The sequence below is a fragment of the Paroedura picta genome, chromosome 1, assembly GCF_049243985.1.
Source record: "Paroedura picta isolate Pp20150507F chromosome 1, Ppicta_v3.0, whole genome shotgun sequence".
Classification (NCBI taxonomy): Eukaryota; Metazoa; Chordata; class Lepidosauria; order Squamata; family Gekkonidae; genus Paroedura; species Paroedura picta.
In genome coordinates this window covers 166873896-166899898 of record NC_135369.1, presented here as the reverse complement: position 1 = coordinate 166899898, position 26003 = coordinate 166873896, and the positions used below count along the sequence as shown (strand labels likewise).

The window sequence follows — 26003 nt, the reverse complement described above, 5'->3', positions numbered from 1 at the left end:
TGGACCCCTAGTTGGGAATCCACGTTTGAGGGACATACAATCAGTTTAACTTAATGCAGGCAGCTACTGTAGGCCTTTTCTTGTGTTTCTGCTTGCACAAGAGATCTAGTGCAAGAGAAAATTCCACAGAGGATGCACCATTAGGTGATTCCAAAAGGCTTGGGTTGGAATGAGTCAATAGTTTCCTGTGTTCATGGATGCATGACTTAGCCCTGAACCAAAACTGCCATAAATGCAAGGTTTCACAACCCATGTTCTTATCTGGATTGCCCCACTAGTGCAGACCCTACAAATGGATTTTGGCTGTTTGGATTAAGGAATGTCAGTGCTGAAATTATATTTCCATGTGGTTGTTCCGATTTGTGCTCACTCCCTTGCCTTCTTCATCTGGGTGCAGCCCACATGCTAGTAACATAGTATATCTCATGCTAATATATTACTTGCTTGAAGAACAGAAAGATATAGTGTCAGCCTTCACCCCAGTCTCCTGAAGCCCAGATCAAGAGTTCTCTTTAAGAACTCAGGAACCTTTGGAATTCTGACACAGGGTAGTATGTACAGTGACAAAATGGCTGTTGCAGGAGGTGGAACCAACCACAAAATGGCTGCCATAGAAGATAGGGCCAACCACAAAACACCAGAGAGTGAGGTTATGCATAATTCTAACAACAACTCCTCAACATTTCTAGTAGAAGCTCTGTTTAATTGTACAGGATGTTTTTCAAAATTAGCATATTGTTGAAAGATATTTCCTGGCATATTGACAGCTTACAGTCATACATTGACAGTCATACATGGAAGAGCCTTGTGCCATAGTGGCAGCCTGTGTTGAAATATTTTTTAAAAGCTGCACAGCCAATCCGAATGTCCTACGGGGCAAACTCCACCACCTGCCTTCTAAAAACAGATGGGCACCAAAATAAATACATTGTAGGTATCAAACTGGGGACCTCTGGCATAAAGATTTGTTGTACTATCTCCTTTGTCTTTTCACTTAAAAAGACAATAGAGAAGATGGAGATTCTTTATGTATGTAAGAACTGTACCTCAGATAGTCAAAGGACTCATCAGCTGACAGATTATGAAGAATTTCAATAAAATCAGCAGCTGCTGGCAGGTTATGTGCCCAGTATCTCATGATGGAGGTTGCTGTCTTTTCCCAGGATCTCATGAATACAAGGGGAAACCTGTGGTATTTGCAGGGGATGGCTTTCCTCTCTTGCCTTTATCCCCCACTCCTGCCATCACTACAGCCAGGCCCAGTATAGACCCAACTTCTTCTGTGGGGTCCGCCAAGGCTTCTCCTTCACACCACCATCAAGAATGACAGCAGTAAGCATGGCTTTCAGCAGCCAAGCCTGTTGAGACTTTCCCCAACCTCCTAATGTCTGAGAGCCCACCCTGTTCCTGACCTCTGCTGCCAGGCCTTCTGAACTCCCCCACCCCCAACCCAGTCAAGAAAGAGAGCCAACCAGCAAATGAAGAGTTAGGTTCTTTATCTGCACATGCACTGACACTTTTTTTTTTAAGTTTTCTGGGTTTTTTTCAGAAACCTGGGTTGTATCCCAGGTCTGCAGAACTGTTTGTTTTGTGCAAGGGTGGCCCCTGATCCATGGATTTAGATATCAGAAAATGAGGTCACACTTGAGAAACAGACACATAGTAAAAATGAGTTTTCATGTATAAATAATGAGACTGTAGAGCAAATCTAGATTCAAGATAAGACAATAAAAATGTGTATTTTCCCTAACTGCAGTATAGTCCATATGCAACTTGAGCAGTAAAATATTTCAAGAAAGCAATAGTTTACTGTTAAAAGAGTAATTTATTGCTGAAGTTGCCTCTTGAAAATGTAAGTATTGATGCATCCTGAGTGGGAAAAGGCTTGTGCAGTTATGGGGAAGGAATCACCTACAGAGAAAAAGGATTTAAATTGTAGGAAGCAGAGCTGTTATCATGCCTCACCTTTGTACTGTTAGATGTAAATAGCATCAAAGTTAAAGGATTAGTCATATTTCATCAAAACAGATGCGCATTTTGACGCTGATCATGGTAATGTACAATTCCTGAGACTCCTTTATTTATTAAGAGCTTCTTGTGGCGCAGAGTGGTAAGGCAGCTGTCTGAAAGCTCTGCCCATGAGGCTGGGAGTTCGATCCCAGCAGCCGGCTCAAGGTTGACTCAGCCTTCCATCCTTTCGAGGTCGGTAAAATGAGTACCCAGCTTGCTGGGGGGTAAACGGTAATGACTGGGGAAGGCACTGGCAAACCACCCCGTATTGAGTCTGCCATGAAAACGCTAGAGGGCGTCACCCCAAGGGTCAGACATGACCCAGTGCTTGCACAGGGGATACCTTTACCTTTACCTTTAACCAAGTATATCCTTGCAACTGTTATTCCAACGATTTAGAAAAAGTGGCTGCTTTTTCTGTGAACTCATCAGCTGACATTGTTCTTTTTTCTGTTCTACATTCAAGTCGATATATAAAAAAAATGTCCATTGTCCCGGGAACTATACAATCATTCGGACCAGAACCCTGGCATGCAATCAGGCCAGTCACTCACTTTAATTATGAAGGATTGTACCACAGAGATGTAGTCTTTCAGAGAGTTCTGACAGAACTGTGCTCTGACCCAAAAGTCTGAGTTGAAATCAGCATCCCAATAACTTTCCCTGCCAGAATGTAAAAGGCACAGAGAGTACATGTATCCCAAGGGTCAGAATGAGGCTATACAATTGGTAGAGGGGAAAAGTGAGACGTTGGGCCAATCTCATGCATACTCATTTACCTCACAGGGTTTTTGTGAGGATGGCATGGAGAAGAAGGAAATGAGTTTTCATTTATTTGTTTTATGATACTGACTTCCTTTATAGCCTGCCTTTCTCACTGAGACTCAAGGTGGATTACCAAATATAAAACAACCAGACTGCCAAGAACCTCGGTGAATAGGGCAGTTGTACTAGGATTACAGAACTGGACAACAATGCAACCAAAGAGGGGGGGGGAACACACTTTTAAGGCATGACATAGAATTCAGAAAGCAGGTTGCAAAGAGAATGCAACAAAAGGAACTAGAAACATTAAAAACACACATTGCAATAGACTAAGGTTTCCCAAAGTGGGTAGTATGCTCCCCGGCAGGGTCGAAAGATCTAGGGGAGCAGTGAGGAATTTGGGGCAGTAGAGGGGCAACAGTCTGATTCTTCCTGCTGGGGATACATTTTCCTAGAGAGAGTCATTCCAAGTTGGCTTGCTTTTGCCTGCCTCTGGGCAGTAGCGACCCTGGACTTCCTTGGTGGCCTCCCATCCCAGTGCTAGGACCAACCCTGCTTAATTTCCTGAAGAAAACAACAGCTTCAGAAGGTTGGCTGGATGGGAACATTTTCCTGTTGAGCAACTCCCCCTCCTCAGACTCTGTTCTTCCTCGGCTCCACCCCAGATCTCCAGGAATTTCTTAACCCAGGATTGGCAATCTTTCCACAAAACTCTCAATCTCTGGGAGGTTGGTAAATCCTTATCCTGCTTACTTCTGACCATATCCTGCTTGCTTATTCTGCCTGCCTCTCACGCTCTCTCTTTTCTAGTCTGTCTTTCTTCCCAATGAGAACCCGAAGTAGCTTTGACAGATGACTTTTGCAAAGAACTTATTTATGTTTTTCCAGACTAAAATATGGCCACTGCACACAAACCAAAAAAAGTGTAGGCAATACAGTGTGTTTTCAATTTGCAGGAGACCTAACACAAAAGAGGTTAGTGCTTGTATATGTGTGTGTGTGTGTGTGTGTGTGTGTGTGTGTGTGTGTGTGTGTGTGGGAGGGTGGCACTAGGGATGTGGCCTAGGAGCCAAGAGAATGGCAGCCCCAAAATGTTTGGGAACCACTGCAATAGACTATGAGCTTATCCCTTATAGAAGTGGCCTCTTGTGCTGTTCCATTCTACCACAGTTCTAATCCCTTTACAAAATGGTCTCCTAAACATTTGTTTTCCACATGCTGCAGAATGATAGAAATGGGGCAGCCATCCTCCTGACCGCTCAGGTAGGCTATTCCACAAGGTGGGAGCCATCAAAGAGAATGTACATGAATGGACCATTGCCAATGGTGCCCGTTACAGGACGGCACCTTCAGAAGCTTTTGGCCATGAGTGAAACAGGCATGGGGGGACATAAAAGGATAGATGGTCTTGCAAGCAGAAGTGGACCTAGAGATTCTGGGATCCTTTGAAAAAAGGACAGGATAGGATCCCAGAATCTCTTTACTAACCACTGGGCCACTCCACCCCCCCCCCATTAGGGCCACCCCAAGGTCAAGAAAGGGGTGTCCCTCACCCTCTGTTGCATAGGTGGGTTTCTGCCCTGACACGAATGGGGGTGTGGCTCTTGATGAGCAGGCTACCCTAACCATGGAAAGAACAGCTACACAACTCCTATGTAGTCTTGGAGCATGCATGCTGGGTGTGGCTACTTGAGCCCCAGAGGATATGGGTACACATGCTCCCTAGTGAGTTAGTTTCTTGAGCCCTGTGTTGGAATATGTAAGATCTGTAGTATGCACGATTAAAAAGCATATGAGGAACATCCTACAGGGGGCATCAGATGTGTATTTAGCATGGCTATAATAGGAACTTCTTGGTATTTTTCAAATTGTCTCCTCCTATGTCCTGACTGGCCCAGATCAGACAGAATGTATGAAGAATGATGGACAGGACTCTCTCTCCCCTCTTTCTATACAAAGTTATTTTATCTTCAGAATAAATTAGTTTATACTTTTGAACAGTCTGTCTTTGCGTATTTAAACTTCGTCTACACCCTGGATTATAGAGGCAGTAGGAATATGTGCCAAAGGGATGTGTGCCATCCGTGGCTCAGACCCTGCCTATTTGAGGGACCGCTTGTCTCTTTAAGCCCCATGCAGAGCACTCCGCTCTGCAGGCGCCAATCTGTTGGAGGCTCCTGGCCCTAAGGAAGCATGTCTGGCCTCGACCAGGGCCAGGCCTAGCCCTGACCTGATGGAATGAGCTCCTGGGAGAGCTGAGGGCCCTGAGGGAGCTGTTACAGTTCCGCAGGGCCTGCAAAACGGAGCTCTTTCGCCAGGTCCTTGGTTGAGGCCAGTGCTAAGAACAACATGGTCCCTCCTCAGGCTATTGACGATATCTATATCCCCAACTCTAGGGAGAGCAGTATAGAAATTCAAGAAAATAAACACACACACATATTGTGCTGGTATCCTGGCTTTTGTATCTCACTGTAATCTTAGACATCTGATTTAGGGCATATATTTAATGCCAGAGATCAAGGTTTAACAAGCCATAAAGAAACTGCATAGAGATTGTGGCAAAAGTGAGTCCTGGAGGTGGATGGGCGCCCTGAAATGGCTGCCCTGGGCCTGCATGTTAAAATGGCTGCTGGGGCTGTGTGTGGAAAGGCTGTAATGGCCTACACTTCCCAGGTGACTCAGGGAAGGGAGAGGGTCACATGCTCCAATGAGGATGGAGGAGTCAGGCTCCACCAGGGGGAGGAGCTTGTGGGTATTTAGGCTCCAGACCTCTTGCAAGGAGGCAGTTTTTCCAGGATCTTCAAGGGAGAGGGTGGCAGATCTCTCCAGAGAGAAGGCCCTGCTTGCCCCAGGTCGCCGGACAGGGCCTGGCCTGGCCACCAGAGAAGCAGACACCAAGGAGCTGGGCAGTGAGACTGGCAGACAAGTGGCCACAGGAGCCTCTCCTCCTCTTCACCAGGGAGTGCAGGGTAAGAGGAGTGTGTTTACTCATCCATTAAGTTCATGCCTAGAGGGTGTATAAGTGCTGTGGCATGTGTTGTGTCATGTGTTGTGCTGGAGAGAGTGTAAATTTATCTGAGTGTTAATAGTTCAATAAACTTGAGTTTTGCACATACCCAAGTGGCTGGTACTCTGGACCACCTAGTCTTCCCAGATTGGGTGCTGCTAGTGCATTGGGAAGGCCCAGGGGAGGAAAATCAGGCAAGACTTGGTGGTTGCCAACTCTCCAGGCGGGACCCAAAGATTGTTGGTATTGACTCAAAAGCACCAGGAACCCAGCAGAGGGGTCTCACTGTCCCTCTGGAAGGGGTATTCCAGTCAGTGAGTGGTGGTAGCGACAGACAGGAAGAGATAGGCCCCCATCCAGGGAAAGGGTGGAGGGCTGGAACAGGGCCCACAGGCTTGACATCTGTCGAGCAGGCAGCCAGTTCCGCCAAAGAGATGTGCCCTTTTGGGGAATAAATGCTATATGTTAGCAAATACATTATTCTGGAAGACTAAATACATGCTCTAAGATGCAGCAGAATGTGCATGTGGCCAGATGTGTATGTGGTCATTTGATACCAGACTTATGGTGCAAAAGCTAGTAGGGAAATGGCCAGTCCATGACTCTGCAATGCACTAACAAGGCACTCACGCTACTGCAGAATGCACTAGAGCAGGGGTAGTCAAACTGCGGCCCTCCAGATGTCCATGGACTACAATTCCCATGAGACCCTGCCAGCAAACGCAAACGCTGGCAGGGGCTCATGGGAATTGTAGTCCATGGACATCTGGAGGGCCGCAGTTTGACTACCCCTGCACTAGAGGATGTGGCTTTTGGGGGAATGAGAACCCTTCCTTTTTGCCGACTCCAGCAGATGGAGGGAATGCTCAGATAAAAACAGCTCTTTCTTCATGAGTCAGGTGTTCTCAAAGCAGCAGTCAGTTTTTATTTATTCTTTTTGGGAGAGAAAAGACACACTATCGGTTTAATAAACAGCTGACAGCACAGCATGCTTCATTTCAGGAGACGGACCTTGAAATTGCAGATGCAGCAAAATGGGGGAGGAGAGAAAAATTTAACACAACGATTGTAGTTTTGCTGCTCGTTGCCAGTCACTTCTTGGTCCAGCATTTTACAAGATGGACTCACTAAGACATTAAATGTCAAACATATTCTGGTCATGACAGGAGCGTGTATATATTAAGTACAAAAAGGATAAATGTATATGTATCCCCCTCCAGTGGTACAGAGTTGACACAATACCTAAGACAGAGCATCAGTGGCCTCTTTTTATTTCCCAGTGCATGTAGCATAGATAGTAAACAGAGCCCTGCGGGGATACAATGGCCCCTTTATGGTCGATTTCCAGCAAAGATGTATGTATGTCAGATTTACAGATGAACTCCGTAAGGTTTCAAAAGGCTTTTATTGAGACTTGGAGGACATAAGGGGTTCTAAGGGGCCGTAGAATTCTTGTGAGGACACTTATCAGAGCAGCTATTTGGTGCCACAAATGGATACATGTTTTCTGTTTCTGCAGAAGCAGAACAATATTTTTTTGCTATAGCCACTGCATCCATCAGTTGGGCACGCTGAAGAACTCGTGTGTGTATGTGTAGTGTCATTAAGTCCCTTCCAAATCACGGTGACCCTATGAATTAATCTTCAAAATACCCTATAGTTGACAGCTTTGCTCAGGTCTTGCCAACTGAGGGTCATGGATTCCTTGGTTGAGTCCGTCCATGGCATGTTGGGTCTTCCTGTTTTCCTGTTGTTTTCAACTTTTCCTAGCATGGTTGTCTTTTTCCAGAGACTTTAACCTTCTCGTAATGTAAACCTTCTCATATTATACTATCTGTCCATCAATAAAATCAGAGTCCGGTAGCACGTTTAAGACCAACAAAGATTTATTCAAGGCGTGAACTTTCGAGTGCAAGCACTCTTCGTCAGACTAAGAACTGACCATCATAGCAGTAGGAATATATACGCAAATGTTAATCCTGTTAAGTTAGTAAACTGTGTCACAGTTTACTAAGCAGGCTGGTTTGGCAGGGAATTATCTTGTGGCTGTGTGTGGATGCTGTGACGAAGTCTGAGGATGAGTGCTTGCACTCGAAAGCTCACGCCTTGAATACGTCTTTGTTGGTCTTAAACGTGCTACTGGACTCTGATTTTATCTAAGAACTGGTATCGCTTATTGTATCTCAGTTAGAGCAGCAAAGGTTTAGATCTCCTGTGTCAAATCAAGTGATGGCTGACGGACACTTGATGTTCATGCTCATCAGCCCCAAACAAAGGCCTGGCGGAAGAGCTCCATCTTGCAGGCCCTTCAGAACTGTACTAGCAGGTTAGGCATTTCAACTTCTAGAGAGAGTTCTGGTTTGAGCTGATTTAGAACCCGCTTATTTGTTTTTTCGGCAGTCCACTGTCTCTGTAAAACTCTCCTCCAACACCACATTTCAAAGGACTCAATTTTCTTCCTGCCATCTTTCTTCATTGCCCAACTTCCATACCCTTACCTAGTAATGGGGCAGGTTATGGCAAGAATTACCCTGACCTCAGTCTCCAGCAACACATCCTGATGCTTAAGAAGGTTTTCCTAGCTCCTTCATGGCTGACTTTCCCAGCCTCAAACTTCTTCTGATTTCTTGGCTGCAGTCTCCCTGCAATTCGCTCTTACCTCCTGTTTTATGGAAACACGGGAGGAAATGTCAAACACGGAAGAAATAAAATCCATTTCAGATATCTAAAGAAAAGGGGGGTGGGTGGAATCTTGTGAAATGCAAGAACTATAGAAATAGTCAAGGTTCCCAAAGGAAACCTTTCAACATTATAAAGTCTGGCTAAGAAAAAAAAACAACCTCTGCTTCTTAGAATTGTAATGCAAAAGGCAATAGTTAAATCTTGGCTTCTTTGCTGGAAGCACAAAATGTATCCTGCATCACAGCATAATGTCTCTTCCACTAATAGTTAATTCTCCCTGCAGAAGTTTCACCTAATTACACAAATAGAACCCTAAGCCTCAGCTGTGCATGAAAAGCTGTATAACTTTTGGCACCTTTTCTGTCTCTGCAAAATGGGAAGGCCGCAGAAAGGTTTAATGCCATGGAAAGCCAAATCCTTTGCAGGGCTACTTACAAAACATTTCTCCCCCTGTGGTGCTCTTGAGTTAACAAAACGGGCCTGCCACTGAGAAGCGACTATAGTGTTTGGCTTCCCCTGTGAACAATTAAGGTTTCATGACCCTGCTGCCGGGGGAATTGGTGGGTGTGCAGCTAGGTGTGCAATTGTTAGCGGACTCTCCTTTTGGAATTTAAGAGAAAGTGACGGAAAGAAAACCCTGCCTCATCTAGCAGCCCTGACCTCACTCTTCAGAAATGTGCATGCAAGTTGCTGATAGTCAGGAGTTCATGGAAAGTATTGTGTGCATATTATGCTCAGGGGTCATTCATTCATTCATTCATTCATTCATTCATTCATTCATTCATTCATTCATTCATTCATTCATTCAGTTTCTTAGCTGCTGATCCTGCTCCTGCCAGCTCGTGGCAGCTTACAACAAGAATTAAAGCAATAAAATACAATAAAACCAACCCCCAGCCCTACCCCCCCCCCCCCCACACACACATCAGTCCTCACCAGTCCAGTCTCATTGTTCTACCTCCCAGCTGCCATCTCCAGGGTGTTGTCCAGTCAGACACTTGCAGTAGGGGTAAGATCTTCCAATCTGCCCGGCTTCAACCAAATACCTGGCAGAAGAGCTCCATCTTGCAGGCACTGCGGGACTTTGTCAATTCTAAATTTATCCTTTATAATTATAATCTCTGTGCTTCAAGAATGGGCCTTGACACTCAATTCAGGCTCAAGGGCTGAGCCCTAGGAAAAGCAACTACTGATGCATTTGGGGATTACATCTTCAGGAATGAAAAATGTTACTAATAAATTCAGAGTTTACTACTTTATTTTTCTTCCATTCCAAAAATCTAACGTGGTAGTTTGTTTTTTGTTTTGTTTTTTACTCTTTGTCAACAGACTGATGAATATTCTAGATCAGGGGTGGCCAAACTGAGACTCTTCAGAGTCTCTGCTGGGTGGGGGGCAGAGGGAGAAGAACAGGTGAGGCTACAGAGATATGCAACACCAGGGAGAATCTTTGCAGCTAGATCCTGGGAAAGTTTACTCACAAGTAAGTCATGGGAGGCTAAAAAGATTAGCAGTCTGAGAAGGGAGGAATGCTTTCATCTTCTGCTTTCTTGTGCACGCGGCACGTGTGTGTGTGTGTGTGTATGTATGTATTGGGGGGGAGGGGAGTTCCATCAGGGATTCATCCAGTCTCCATTCCCTGCCAGAACCTCTCTGGCCACTGGCTCTGCCCCTTTAACCCTTTTGGTGCTGCAAAGAAAGAGAAAAGGTCTCCTCTCAGGACGAGATATGTGGGGAGCCTAACCAGATGGAATTGCCAGGCTGTCCTCTGTCAAAGGTGCAAACAAATTGAAACAAGCATAAGTAGAACCACATTTTGAAAGCATTAAAAGCCAATGAAAGCATTGTTTTGAATCTGGGCTCTCCTCTGTGGTAGAGGACCCGTGATTGGCCACAGGTAGTCATCTGATAAACTTGCCTTAAAGGAGAAGCCCCTAATTTCTCTCAACTTCTGTCGGTCCTGGATTTTTTTCTCCCTTCTCTGCCTTTTTCGATCCTCTCCCACCCACCCCCCTCCAAGAAAAGAAAGAGGCTCCCTGCTTGGCTTGCCCCCCCCCCCTTTCAAGAAAAGAAAGAGGCTTGGCTCCCTCCCCCCTTCTGAACTACCCGAACCACGTGCAGAACACTTTCCTGTTTCAATGGGGGGGGGGAGGAATATCCGAGTTCAAAGCATCAGCTTGACATCTATTGCTGGCAAAATTTTAGAACAAATCATCAAGGAGTCGGTCCTTGAGCAGCTAGAGTGGATGGCTGTAATAACTACGTCAGCATGGCTTTCTCAAGAACAAGTCATGTCAGACTAACCTTATCTTTCTCTTTTTTAAAGAAAGTTACTACCTTGCTAAATCAGGGGACTGCTTTGGACATAGTTTACCTTGATTTCAGTAAGGCTTTTCATAAGATTCTACAATAAATTCTTATTGACAAGTTGGTAAAATGTGGTATTGATCCTATTACTGTTAAGTGGATTGAGAATTGGTTGACAGGATGTTAATAAATGGTTGGTCATTTTCTTGGAGAGGAATGATGAGTGGGGTTCCTCAGGGATCTGTTCTGGGCCCTGTGTTATTCAACATACTTATAAATGATTTGAATGAAGGAATAGAGGGGGTGCTTATTAAATTTGCAGATGAAACTAAACTGGGAGGGGTAGCAAAAACACCAAAAAACAGAATCAGAATGCAGGATGATCTCACTGGCAAACCTTGGAGGGCCCACATCCAGCCTGTGCTGAGGCAGCTGCACTGGTTACCAATTGCCATCCGGATCCAGTTCAAGGTTTTGGTTCTAACCTTTAAGGCCTTATGCGGGCTGGGGACCGCCTACTGCCCTATGCCCCCCACAGGGCTCTGCGCTCTACGAGTGAGAATTGTCTGGTCGTTCCCGACCCTAGGGAAGCACGCCTAGCCTCAACCAGGGCCAGGGCCTTTTCGGTCCTGGCCCCCACCTGGTGGAATGAGCTCCCGGGAGAGCGCCCTTTCAACGTTCCACAGGGCCTGCAAGACGGAGCTCTTCCGCCAAGTCTATGGTTGAGGCTGGGGCTGCTGTGGTACGTCGACTGCTCCCCCCCGGGCTTCTTCTTGAACACCGTGGACCTCCTTCTCCGCCCCCCCTTTTTAGGAAGGGGGGTTGGAAGGGGATTTTATTATTGCGCCACCATGCTGTGATGGTTTTTAAGTCTTTTAATGGGAGTTTTAATGGGGCTTTAAGACACTGTAACCTGCCACAAGCCATTTGGGAGTGGCGGGAAATAAATCGAAATAATAATAATAATAATAATAATAATAATAATAATAGTAATCTGTACTCCTGTGTTGTTTTGCTCTACACCACAAAGAGATTGTGTTGCTCTCTCTTCCTGAAATGGCACTTTTGAAGAACAGATTCACATTTCCATCTCCTTATTTATATGGAAAGCAGGGAGAGACCCAGAGCCCTTCAACATTTCCTCAGGCTACAGACTGAGGCCAGATATAACAATAATATTATACTGTTAGGTAGGCAATCATCAAGTAAGTGACAAAGTTGACATGCAAATTCTATTGCTATCCTTCCTCCCTTGTTCCATGAGTTATCTTTTCTATTTACAGCCCCTCGGCTGACAGACTTTTTAATTTTTTTAAATTCCCCAATATGATGAACCAGCTTAGTGTATATCATTATTATCCTCTTAAACGACTACGTTTCTCCTCTTGAATGAAATGAACACCTGAAAAAGATGAAGTTTTATTGAGATCACTTCCTTTGTGCGGATTGCCTCCATTTCCCTAGAACTCAGTTCTGATGATATCTCTGTAGGCAGCTTAAGCACAGGATTTGGGGTAGAAAAACTTGCACAAGTGAGAGGTGAGAACAGAGCAACTGCCGAATCACAAAATTCTGAGAAATTACAGGTCCACTTATGTGAAAAAGGGGGGGGAGGCATTGTCATGGGTTGGATCCCAAATGCCACAGCAGCCTAGAGGCTGAGAACATGACTTTCCCGCCTCTCCTTTCTTCTGGTAACCCAAACTTTCACGAAACCCTGGAGTTTCCTGACGGCTCTGGAAGGGCTTCCCAAATGGGGTTGAGTTAATTGATATACACACGTTTAAAAATTGTTAAACGTTTATCAGGTGATACGACCATAGATGGTTGTGTTGACCTGCCCCTCCCAAAATGGCCAATGATGGGCTTGAAGGGGGTGAGAAAGGGAGGGGCCCCAGGCAGGGGTGTATACAGCTATGCTTCCCAGCCATATTCAACACAATCGCACCACTTCTGGGGGTTCTTGAAGCCTGGAGAATGTTTCAGGGGTTTCTCTGTGGTAAAGAAGTTTAGGAAAGGCGCTGTAACCCATTGAACCTCACTTCCTAGTTGGCTCTTGGGGATTAAGGGGCTTTAGGAAAGTGTTGGAATATGCAAGACCTGCAGTGTGCATGATAGAACAGAATACGGGGAATGCCCTGCAAAAGACATCAGTTGAGATGTGTAGTTAGCATATTTAGGTCAGGAACGTCCTGATATTTTTCAAATGACCTCCTCCTGTGTCCTCATTGGCTCAGTTGCAGATTTTCTGCTCCTTTGAGCACACTTCCTCCTTGCTTGCCTCCAGAATGAGTAACTGAATAAGGCAGTTAGACAGTTAGGAATTCTCTCTTGCTCCTTCTTTCGATACAGAGTTGTTTCTCTTCATAATAAAAAAAACTATTTTATTCTTTTAAGTACCCTGTTGCTTCGATCCTCTTTGCATATTGAAATTCTGCCCACACAAAACAGTGTCCATATTGGGATGTGGAAATCACTGAAAGTCACTGTCCCATCCCTCGGCCAGTGAAAGGCCACCCCTGGATCAGACTCTATGAATCTGCAGCTTGCCTTTTGCTCTTCTCATGTGTATTTCAGCCCCTGGCATAGTATTGAAATTGACAAGTTAGAATTTTGTCAGAACCAGAAACATATATGGAGGCTTTTTCTATTAAAGTAGGAAATGGAGTTCTGAGCTGAACTCGTTCTTTGATCATGCAGAACAAAGCTAGGCGCTTGCTTGGAGCTAGACAGAAATTGCTCTTTTTAAGATGGAAATAACAGATTATCATGGCAAGGAATAAATGAACAAGGAGGGAAATGAGAAAGGTGAGTATTTATTGAAATAGATTGCAACCGCAGACACAGAGGGTAGAAATGTGATCTTACTGCAAAAATAATATGGGAATGCACCAAAGAAACCATGGGATTTCTTGGATGATAATTATAATAATAGTGCTTTCCTCTCTCATAACAAGTGATGTGTGAACAAACCCTTAGGCATAGACTGTTGTGTAAGGTAAGGATTTGATTAAAAGTTGAGCAGTCAGTGGAAAGACAAAAAGTGCATTTGGCTCGGGATAAAAGACAAGCAATCAGAAGGGTATATGAGTGTAATGGCCCTGTCATTTTGGACTAGTACATCTCCAGGAAACAGAAAATTCTAAAAACATTTGCCTTGCTGAAATATTTGACAGAAGTAAGAATTCGCCTAGCTTCTTTCGAAATTCCCATTTCAGAATGGCCACGGACCTAGGATCAAAGTATGGTAGGCTGTTGATCCCATGAAAGACAAAAGGAACTGGATTGTACTGTACCACTTACTATTTAAAACACAAGTTTCAGCCTTTCTTTTTCTGGATAACGCATTGTGTAAAAAAGAACCTAGTATACAGCAACAAAATGAAGCTGAACATCCGATCTCACACAATCACAAGAATGGTCACGCATGTATATTTACCAAAGGACCCAAAGCATTTCAACTCTGAGGGTCTTCTCCAGTAATTAAATTTGTACTATAACATACCCATAAAGCTATACTGAGATAAAAAATATTTTTCAGGCAGATTGTTTTTGAGTCCTATAACTAATAAATACTGATGTAAGAAAGAGCAGGGAATCAAATGAAGCTCCCCACATTAGAAGCTGCTGCTCTTAACCAGTACACCAAGTTGTACAAATGGCCATTGCCTTAAAGAGATGTAGCTAGAGCACAGGTGGAAGAAGCTATTTTAGGAGGATGGTGTCAGTCTTTTTTTACTTGCTCATTGACTGTTATGAGATTATTTTCCTTTAAATTTGGACCTTCTGACCAATGGCTTCACAGAGCAATCCAAGGAGGGAGACACTCAGGTATTTCCTAAATGGAGAGGTGATTTTGTGGTCAATAAGGTTTCCAATTTCTGAAGAAAGGAATACTTTTGTCTTCTGTGCATATGTGTATGTGTGTGGAGGAAAGTGCCATACATCCCCCATCCCCATCCCAAGCAGCCCTTTCCTCCAGGGGAACTGAACTCTGCAGTCTGGAAAGGAGGTTTCATTCTGGGGGTTCTCCAGGTTCCACTGGAGGGTGACTTCCCTGAACAGTGCCAGGGATGTCAGCCTGCAGCTGGGACCTGGAGATCCCACTTCTGGGGTTTCTTGAAGCCTGAAGAATGTTTCAGGGGTTTCTCAATGGTAAAAAAAAAGTTGAGAAAAGCTGACATAGAGGCAGTTTTTGAGAAATCCTTTGTAAGTTCTTTGCCAACCAATGTTTTCAGGTTGGTATGAAACATAGAACTGTTTTTGATTTGCTTTGATATTGAACTGAACAGAAGAACATACAGACTGAAAGTTGTTCAGTTTTTCAAGCAAATTTTGCTATCATTTAAATATTTTGATTGAAGGAAGAAACTGTGACAAGTTTATAAATTAATGTTTATTGTTATTAGCAATTACTGCCACACAGCATTTATCTTTGTTTCCCACTTGGAGCCTGGCATCCCTGCACCTCTATGGGATCCAGAGCCAGAGAGTCCCACCTCTGAAGTAGTCCTCTTCTTCGGGTGGATGGGGGGACTGATCTCTGCTGCCTGGAAATGACCTGCATTTCCAGCCAATCCCCAGGTCCGAACTGGAGATTTACATCCCACAATCTTTCTGGGGCATAGTGCCACAGAGTTGCCCTGTCTCAAACAGCCCTTTCATCTTCAGGAGCCTGGAGATGAGTTTTCATTGCTGAGCCCCCCCCCCCCCCCACAGACATTTCCCCCTCGGGAGCTGATCTTTATTTTCTGCAGATGACCTCCAATTCCAGGACATTTCCAGAACTGTTCCTTGAGGTTTGGAGGCAGGACCTCAGGGGCCTGGGCGGCCAGGAAAAGGAGTAAAGTCTGCCCACCAGTCCCATGGGATTCACCTTGGCCTCTGTATTCTGCCTTCCTTCCTTTCCCCTCCCATGATATTGCCATGTAGCCAGCCTCAGGAAGGCCACAGTGCAGGTGTGTCCATTGTTTCCCTGGGTGCAGTGGGCTTCACCCCTAGTGCCTCAATTAAAATTAAATAGTTACAGAATATATACAGACCTCTCCAGCTTGGTATAGTGGTTAAGATTGGTGGCCTCAATTTGGAGAGCCAGGTTTGATTCCCTACCCTTCCACATACAGCCAGCTGGGTAACTTTGGTCCAATTTCAATACTATTAGAGCTGTTCTTATAAAGCAGTTCTGTCAGAGCTCTCTCAGCCCCACCTACCTCACACAGTATCTGGAGAGGAAGGGAAGGTGATTGTAAACCACTTTGAGACTCCTTTGGGCAGTGAATAGTAGGGTATAAAAACCAGTTCTTCTTCTTCCTGGGATGAAGTTAAATTTCAAGTGTATGTTCATGTGCAAACCAAAGACCAAGGTATTAAAAGAAAGGTAAAGGGAGGTATATTATAAGTATTTGAGAGGAATAAGGACGATGCAGTACCATTGAAGAATGTGTAATTAGGCTTCAAACTCTGGAGGGTAGGGGTAGGAAAGAAGAAGAGTTGGTTCTTATATGCCGCTTTTCTCTACCCGAAGGAATCTCATAGCGGCTTACAGTCGCCTTCCCTTTCCTCTCCCCACAACAGACACCCTGTGAGAGAGTTATCATGTGGCTGTGTTTGGTTGCTGTGACACAGTTTACTAATGTAACAAGATTAACTTTTGCTTATATATTCCTACTGTTACGATAGTCAGTTCTTAGTCTGACTAAGAGTGCTTGCACTCGAAAGCTCACGCCTTGAATAAATCTTTTTTGGTCTTAACGGTGCTACTGAACTCTGATTTTCCTGTGAGGTGGGTGAGGTTGAGAGAGCCCTGATATTACTGCTGGGTCAGAACAGTTTTATCAGTGCTGTGGAGAGCTCACGGTCACCCAGCTGGCTGCATGTGGGGGAGTGCAGAATCGAACCCAGATACTTGAGCAACTCCAGCGTGCTTGCGAGTCCCTGTCTCAGTATTATAACAGTTGTCATGACCCTGAGGTCGAGTCCTGATTCAGGCCCTTCAAGACAAGTACATAGGAGTCCCAGCCATTGGGTTAACCTTAGATGGTCTTTATTAGGTCAAGGTACCACCTACAGGTATTAAGTGTAACAGCTAGGCATTGTCAAAGGCAAGGAACAATAGAAAACTCATATAGATATACTCTCTTCCCCCCCACCCCCCGAAACATAGATTTAGGCACTAATTTCCCTTTCCCACAGTTGACCCGTTTGATCCCCAATGGAGTACGAAAACATGAGACAGCTAGCTGTTCTTACGCCCTTGTGTGAGAATAGAAACAAGATTGTTTAACAGAACCGAAATAAGGGCTTTTTACAATGCAAAGTCTCTTTGACTGTTTAGTCTGACGAAGGGTGCTTGCACTCGAAAGCTCACGCCTTGAATACATCTTTGTTGGTCTTAAAGGTGCCACTGGACTCTGGTTTTATTGTGCTACTTCAGACCAACACGGCTACTCATTTGAATCTCTTTGAAATGAAAAGCAAGGGAAAACTGGGGGCTGGGAGGATGGACAGCTACAGGAGGCCTAAGGGAGGTCAGGTCAACTCCTGCTGGAGAAGCATTCAAGCTGGCATGGACCAGGCATGGCACATAGTAACCGTGCAGCACAATCAAGGGCATTTTGTGTAAGTGCATTCTCCCACAGCACCGAGGAAGTGATAGTTCATAACAAGGGAGGCCTGGCTTATTGGCTATGCAGGGCCTCAAATGTGAAGCTTATCCGATTTTATTTTGGCCCCTTTTGCATGCGACTGCTTATTGCTTTCTTAAAGTACTCTTTGTTGCATCGCGTTGTTTTCTGTTAATATTGTCTCACAAATAAACTTCTTTGGCACAGCTGCCTCGCAAATACATATTCTTCTCTTGATCACTGAAATAGCCAGTGGTGATTTGCTTATGTGAATAGGCCATGGTTCTGAAACCAGAGAGAACTCTCAACTCCCTTCAAATACTGTCAGTATATTTAGCTGCATCCATCAGGACTACTGAAATTGTAGGCAGAGTGTGAATGTATGAATAATATCTGCGATTCCTTTGTAGGCAAAGCATTCAGGATTGTTATGAACAAGTGATTCCCGCGAGGGGCCTCAGAACTGAGCTGAGTTGTAGCTCTTTGTTTCAGGTATTGGGACAGATGTTTCTGCTTTATATTGCTGTATATAATACGGTTTATTGTCAGTATTTAAATTTTCTGTATGGCTGTCTCTACACTACGTGCGTGAATGAAGTCAGATACCAAAGTTAATTCAGTAGGTTTATACATTTAACATATATTGCTGGCTCCAGATAGAAGACTGGAGCAGATTCAAGGTTTTGTCTATTACATTTAAAGCCCTAAACCAGGGGTAGTCAAACTGCGGCCCTCCAGATGTCCATGGACTACAATTCCCAGGAGCCCCTGCCAGCATTTGCATTTGCATTTGCTGGCAGGGGCTCCTGGGAATTGTAGTCCATGGACATCTGGAGGGCCGCAGTTTGACTACCCCTGCCCTAAACAGTCAGGGGCAAACATATCTGCGAGACTGCCTTTCCCTCTACATCCTCCTAAGAGCATCATGGTCAAGCAACCAAAATCTACTTAAGGGTCCCCGGCTCTAAAGAGAAAACCAATCACAACCAGGGCCAGGTCTTTCTGGTAGAATGTTCCACCGAACGAGATCAGAGCCCTGCAGGACATCAAAGTGTTCTGATGTAGTCAGACTCAGAAAACCATTATTTGCATAGACAATCACAATCCAGGGAAACAAAATGGGTTAGACAAGACTTAATTTGATCTGACAGTTATTATCTAGATGCAGATTTCTTAGGAGAAATAAAAGACGAGGATCCATCTAGAGTTCAGCAAGTTTGTCCCAGAGTTTATCTCTGGGGATGGAATCAAAGGCCATCTTTAGATCTATGAATGCCACAAACAATTTTCCACCCCTTGGTAAGGAATACTTCTTACTAAGAAACGGCAATATGGTACAATGATCTAATGTGCAGTTTCCTTTTTTTAAATCCAATTTGTTCGGGACCAATGATTTTATTAGAGGAAACCCAGGTGGTAATTTTTAAAGCCAGCTTTTTGTCATAGAATTTACCCAAAACAGAAAGTAAGCTGATGGGCAATAGTTTGAGGGATGCTCTATCTTACTTTTTTTATAGATTGGCCAGATAATAGCATTTAGCTAGGACACTGGTAACTGGCCAGAGTAATTTATCTGAGTGACCAGTTTAGTTAGGAGAGGGGCCCACCAGTCCACGTTTTGTATTAAAAGCTTGGCTGGAATGCCATCATGACCTGGAGCCTTGTTAGTTTTTAATGCAGCAATTAGTTTTTTGACCTCTTCAGGTTTCACAGGAGACCACAGGGGCAAGTTGGAATAGTGGTCTGCGTGGTTTCGAAGAGGCTGAGGGGAAAGTGATTTAAAAGTCCTAGAAAAGTGATTTACCCAATCAGCAGGAAAAACAGGGCAATGAGGAAGTTTCTTGGTCTAATGCATTAGTTAAAGCTTTCCAAAAAGGGTGGCTATTGGTTGAATTTAATGCAATAAAAAGAGAATCCCATCTCTTTTAAAGAAATATGCGGGTTTTTTTGCTTCGCTGTGGATGGGTTTTCCCTCTTTAGGGTGAAATGACGTTTTCTGTGAGAAACAGAATTGGATTCTTGAATTAGGTTAAAAACTTCCCTCATGGCTCTTTTAAACTGGAGACAATCCAAATCGAACCAAGAGGGAGCGGGTTTAAGATAACAGGCATCAGATTTCACAAATTGAGAGGAGTCAATTAAAGACTCAAAAAGACAGATTACCGAAGAGTTTGTATGACAAAACTGTTCTTCAGGATCTATGGTTGAGGTCAAGGGCTACTGGAATATCTGCCTTTCTGCTCAAATCCACATGGACACCTATATTGCCACCCCCTCCATCTTCTAGACCAAGCATTAGTAACCGTGGTTTCCTGAAACCCTGGGGTTTCTTGAAGGCGCTGGAAGGGTTTCCTGAAAGGGTGGGAGTGAATTAATTTTGATTTATTTTTTTAATTGGTTAAATATTTATCAGGTGATATGACCATATACGGTCAAGTTGACCTGCCCCTGCTAAATGGCCAACAATCGGCCTGGAGGGGGGTGGGAAGGGGAGGGGGTCTGGGAGGGCATGCCCACAGCTATGCTTCCCAACCATATTCTGCATGATTGCGTCACTTTTTGGGGTTTCTCAAAGCCTGAAAAATGTTTCAGGGGTTTCTCAACAGCATAAAAGTTGAGAAAGACTGTTCTAGACATAGAACATATTATAGATTGAAGTGACACCATAGATTTTAATGAATGTAGCTGGATTTTCTAGAGTTCTATATTATTTATATTGTTTATATGCTGCGTACTTTATGTTGTAAGCGGCCCTGAGCCATAGGGAAGGGCAGCATATAAATGAAATAATAATCATAATTTTGAACTTGAGGAAACTTGACCGTGTGTGTGGATAATTGCTGCTATTTCTTCCACAATCTGTGTGCAGTTCTTGAAGTTGCTGTCTAGAGATTGTTCACAGGCTCATTAACCTGTGCAGTAATTATATACATCAAAACAATGTAGGAATTATGAGTTATCTTTGTTGGCCACACGTTTGCTTTACCTGTTCTCAGAAGTTTCATGGACTTTGATCATTATTTCATTCTCTTAGCAGTGTGAGCAAAGTTTAATATTTCTTTTACTAAAACCTTTCTGGAAAAAAACATTTAAAATGATCCAGGCGAAGGAACCAATTAAGAAAACAATTAAACTAGAATGAACCCTGGTTTCCCTCCTGAGGTGAAATTCTCTCACATATAAATCCTTTACAATTGTTCATTTAGAGGCATTTTGAAAACACTCAAGGAAATCTTTTGTGTCCAGACTTCTTCCTGATATTTATAAAACCACTGTTTTGTTCTAGGATATGTCTGGAAGGTTTTAGAAATTACATTTTAAACAGTGTTAAGAAGTGAATATTCTATAGCTATAACAAAACGTTGAAAATAGATAATATCTAGCCCCATATCTAACTTTATATGAGAAATGTATCGTATGGCAAATTAACATATTCAAGACTTCTCCACTGATGCTTTTGTTTAAACACTCAAAATCCAATAAAATCAGAGTCCAGTAGCACGTTTAAGACCAACAAAGATTTATTCAAGGCATGAGCTTTCGAGTGCAAGCACTTTTCCTCAAACTATGCTTGCACTCTAAAGCTCATGCCTTGATTAAATCTTTGTTGGTCTTAAAAGTGCTACTGGACTCTGATTTTATTGTGCTACTTCAGACCAACACGGCTACCCATTTGAATCTACTCAAACTCCAGTCAGGTAAAGAAGGTGCTACTTGTGATATCTGTCAGGAAGCAATTTGTTGTCATGTTGCTATTAATAAATGAACGGTAACTTCCCTCTCTAAGGCTAGGACAGATTGAATCATAAAAGTAGTTAAATATAGTTTTAGTGGCAATATATATCCTGTAAGATCTCAAATGGTATTTAGAATTTGTTGCCCAAAATTTTAGATAATAGGTACAGATTAAATGTATGAGATCTGCTTAGCTGGGGGAGCGTCTCCAAATGAGCACAAGTAGATCAGGGTATGCATGTTACAATTTATTAGATGTTAAATACCAGTTGTATGTCCTTTCCTCTAAAGTTTCCTTTAAATCACAAAGGATTAAATTTGAGTGGATGTGTGACCGTATGCATATTCATCATCCCATTGATATTTGGATTGACATCTTATTCCAGATTTTGGAATACTGTGATAATAACTAAAATGTTTAGGAATTAAAAAAAAAATTAAAATGTTAGAATTATTGATTTTTGTATAGTGGTGGGTGACTCCCAGTTTGAATCCCCACTTTTCTGGGTGACTTTGGGCCAGTCATATACTAACTAACCTACCTCACGGGCATGTTGTGAGAACAAAATGGAGGAGCGGAGAATACTGTAAACCAGTTAGGGTCACAGTACATAGGTCTCAGGACATGTCTGCATCTACTGCAATGAATTTCAATCAGACATGTGCTCCAAGTTCCTATCTGTGGATCTCATTCTCAGGTATGCAGGAGTACAATTGGGATGGGGACCATGGCCCATTGAGAGAGGAAGTTTGAGCCTCCCCCCCCCCATGCCATTTTTGAATCTGCAGTGGCCTCAGAGGATTACTTACCTCTTCAAGGGTTTCACACATGCTGGTGGGGTTGTATCTGTTTCCTCAGTGGGCAAACAGTGCCCTTCTGGGTATGGTTGCAAGCCTCCAGATAGCACCTGGAGATCTCCCACTACTATAATGGCTCTCCAGACTATAGTTCCCCTGTGGAAAATGAAAGGTAGACTCTATGGCAGGGGTAGCCAAACTGTAACTTTCCAGATGTCCATGGATTACAATTCCCACGAGCCCCTGCCAGCACATGGACATGGACATCTGGAGAGCTACAGTTTGGCCATTCTTGCTCTATGGCATAATATCCTGTTGAGTTCTTTCTTCTCCACAAGTCTTGCCCTTCTCACAATCTACCGCCCCCCAATCTCCAGGTATTTCCTACCCCAGAGTAGGCAAATCTTCGGAGGCATGAGCTGCAGTTCTGAAACAAATCATGTCTCTGTGTGGTTAGGAAATGAGGTCCCAGAAGAGTCTGATTGAAAGTCCTTCTGGCAGTTCTGTGTAACATGTAGCTAGGCCCTTTGACCATGCAAACTGTCTGGCCTTGGAAACCTTAGTATTTTTTTCCCAAGCCTAACCTTCCATATAAGATTGCTCTCTGGCTAAAATGCTCCTCTGGGCTTTTTGAATCATAAAAAAAAAAAAGATTACAAGAAATAAATCATGAACAAGATTTGTATCCAGTTAAGCATTCTTATTCATCCTGTGGAGATAATCTGAACAGAATTCGGAGACCTGGTCTTCTTTCTGTTCTTTTGGAGTGTAACCTGAAGGAACATATTTCATAAATAATTCACAAGAACATCTCAACTACAAGAGTGAAACTGGAGAAGGGTGGGGACACATAGAGTAAAGCTTTGAGAAACTCAGGAAAATATGCAGTTTGTGGGAGGAAAAACACCTCCACAACCAGACATGGTTGGGGAAGGCCATGGGACGTATAAATATTATTGATATTATTTTACATGTACAAAAATGTAAAAAAAAAAATAGGGATTTATATTTGGGGAAATTCTAGGATTAGTCTTAGAGTTACCGTAGGTATGGTGCAAGCTGCAAGGTTTTTAGTATTTGTAGGAGTGTTAAGACATCCCGGTTCCCACGGGACAATCCCGACATTTCAGGATTTGTCCCGTGTCCCGAGTCGTCCTTCAAAATTCCTGCTTTGGCCGGGTAACCTGGGCAACATCGCACCATGATGGCGGCGGCAAGAATTTGTCCTTCCCCTCCTACAGGGGTAGGGGTGTGTGGAGCAGCAACCAGCGGAGTCAGGTACCGGAGTCCGGGAGGAGGAAGAGAAGGAGGGGGAGGAGAAGAAGTGCACCGTTTCACACGTGCATGCACAAACACAGGACCCGGGCGCATGCCTTTGGTTGGGCGCGCTCGTGCATGGGGAGGGGCGGCTTGTGCAAGGAGTCCCCGCGTGCTCTTGTGGGTGCTTGTGCTTCCCGGTCCTCAGCACAAGCCCCCCGGGCTGCTGTGCGCGCCCAGCATTCCTTTTACCTTCGCAGCGCCGCCATCGCCCTTCTTGAGCCCAGTCGGGGGGAGGGGGGCCACCTCCGTGCTGCTGCCGCTGCCACATTGCTGCCGCCGTTCCCTTAATTCTGGTCACTTAACATTATCTTCAATTTTAAATATTTTAGATATGTAAAAAAATAGGTATTTATGGCAGGTTGTCCACGGTGAAAAGGGTGCCATGTGCAGAAATATTTTAAAAAGACATCTATACGCTTGAATAAAACTTTGCTGGTTGTAAAAGTGCCACTGGACTCTAAATTTGTTCTGGTGCTTCAGACCAACACGGCTTTCCATTTTAGTCTATCTTCACAACGAACCTGGCTAGGCAGCCAAGAACATAAATCTTTAATGCAGACGATTGAATATGAAATTTGCCTGTCACTGGTGCAAGTTTGATCTTGGAGCATCAGTTGTATTTGATTCTGACTTATTGGGCATTTCTGCACGCCATAAATGTAGCTTAATGCTTGCCTAATGAAGACATTATATTCCAGCCCCTCCACATGACAATAGCCCACTTCCCACGTCTGGCTCGCTGACTGCTTGCTACATCCTCCATTTTAGAGCGGAATCCCAAAAAGTGCTAGCAACCGGAGAACAACCAGCAGAAGGAAGGTATTGAGGCTCAAATGCGCTAAAGTAATCTGCAGTGTCCCGCCCTCGCTCCCGCCTCCCTTTCCCTTGTTCCTGGGGAGGAGAATTGGTACTTTTTGAAAAACTTCCTGAAGCAATGAATAGGCGGATACACGTGTAGGCGGTGCTAGAAATAAAAGAGTATTTAATTCAACAAAGTGTGCCTCTCAAATGTTTTCTCCCCACCCCCCACAAATCAGGAACAATATTGATTTACTCACTTATCAAAGGACTTGGCTGCCTTGGCTAATGGGAATTTTGGCATTCCTACCTTTCCTGGGGCCTGAGGGGTGGGGGTTTGAGGTACAGACTCCAGACTTTCAGGGTAGCTCCGGAAGGCTCTTCCCTGACTCCCCACCAAAATTCAAAATGATTGGTCCAAGGGATCCACATCTAGGGGTTACCAAATAGGGTGCCCCATCTGCTACATTATGGGCCAGTCTCACAACTTTAGCCAGGTAAATGATAGGATCAAAGAATACCTGTGCAATCCTCTTCAGAGTTCATTCATCCAAAGCATTCTGATTTCAGTTTGTTTAGGCCAGCCTAATTCTTTATAGGATTCCTTTGAATATTTCTTAGCTTTATTTGCCACAGTCAATTTTTTATAATAGTACACTTCAAACCATGTTTGGAATCTGTTCCTGTTGTTTATTTAAAATATTTTGTCACTTTCCCACCAGATTAAGGTAATTTCATCAGAACTCAAAATCTAAGTAGGGACAGCCTTGATTATAATTTGGATGGGGGGGGGGCACCAAAAAAGTCAGCTATGACTTGATACCAAGGAAAAGGTACTCAGAATTTCCCCCAAATTTTGTCTTTGGTATTTGTTCTGCTGGACAAAATTTATTACATATTTTCTTAAGGTAGGCAACACCCTAAAATTAATGCAAAACCCCAAAGCAATAGAAACAAAGAAAGAGAAAATACCTGCCCATGAAAAGAAAACCAGAATTCCAGCTGTAGATCCCTATATTATTGTTGTTGTTAATTGATTATTATATGGTAGTGCGAATGAAAGGCATAACAAACACTGTAAATTATGTTGCCATTGCCATGGAGATCTGAAGAGCTTCGGATCTCTTATTTGTTTAATTCCATGTCAGGGATGGTTCTGCCTTTTGGGAGGACTGGAGAAAGATGGTGTCTTGGATGCACAAGAACATTTCTGTAGATGGAATGATTTCCACCGAGGGAGAGTGACTTTTCTACCTTCCCACTAGCCAACTGCAGTCCCCATCCTGGAACAGCCTTACAGGGTCCACTGAAGGCTGCAGTGAAAGGTTGGGAGGGAAGAAAGTCAAGTGCAAAAACATCTGATTGATTGAGGCATGATGGCGTCAGGCAGCAGAAGAGGCGGAGCTGCTCCTTTTACTTTTCTCCATTTTGACTGTTGTCTTTTGATCTCCTGTTGGCTTTCTGAGGACTGTGAAAGTCTTGTTATCCTGTTCCAGCATTGTCCATGGAAACATTCCAGTGCATCCAAGCCACCGTCCACTGGGGCCCTCCACATCAGACAGATAGCCGCAGAGGTAGCAGTAATTCTCCTTTGACACCAACAATCCCCTGAGCAGGTGTTTAACAATAGCAATAGCTGCTGCTGAGTAGGGCTGCTGTTTGCTCAGTCTTCCTGTCCTCCAATGCATCAACTGAACAGTTGTGAAAGACATGATTTGAGGATAGGACGACAAAGACATTTGATTGTCTTGAACATTAACCCCAGGGAATAACAAAGCAAAATCAAAGTCCAGTAGCACCTTTAAGACCAACAAAGATTTATTCAAGGCGTGAGGTTTCGAGTATAGAATCTCATGCCTTGAATACATCTTTGTTGGTCTTAAAGCCAGTTTGGTGTAGTGGTTAGGAGTGTGGACTTCTAATCTGGCATGCCAGGTTCGATTCTGCGCTCCTCCACA

General features: G+C 43.9%; 1 long non-coding RNA gene across 1 annotated transcript in view; it reads left to right on the top strand.

Annotated features, from left to right (window-relative positions):
* The first annotated feature begins 5581 nt into the window (after window positions 1-5581).
* The window catches only part of LOC143820154 (uncharacterized), a 175142-nt gene continuing 154720 nt past the window's right edge, over window positions 5582-26003 (top strand). Inside the window, exon 1 of the long non-coding RNA XR_013225266.1 lies at window positions 5582-5744. This is a non-coding gene — a long non-coding RNA (uncharacterized LOC143820154). The remainder of the gene's footprint in view (window positions 5745-26003) is intronic.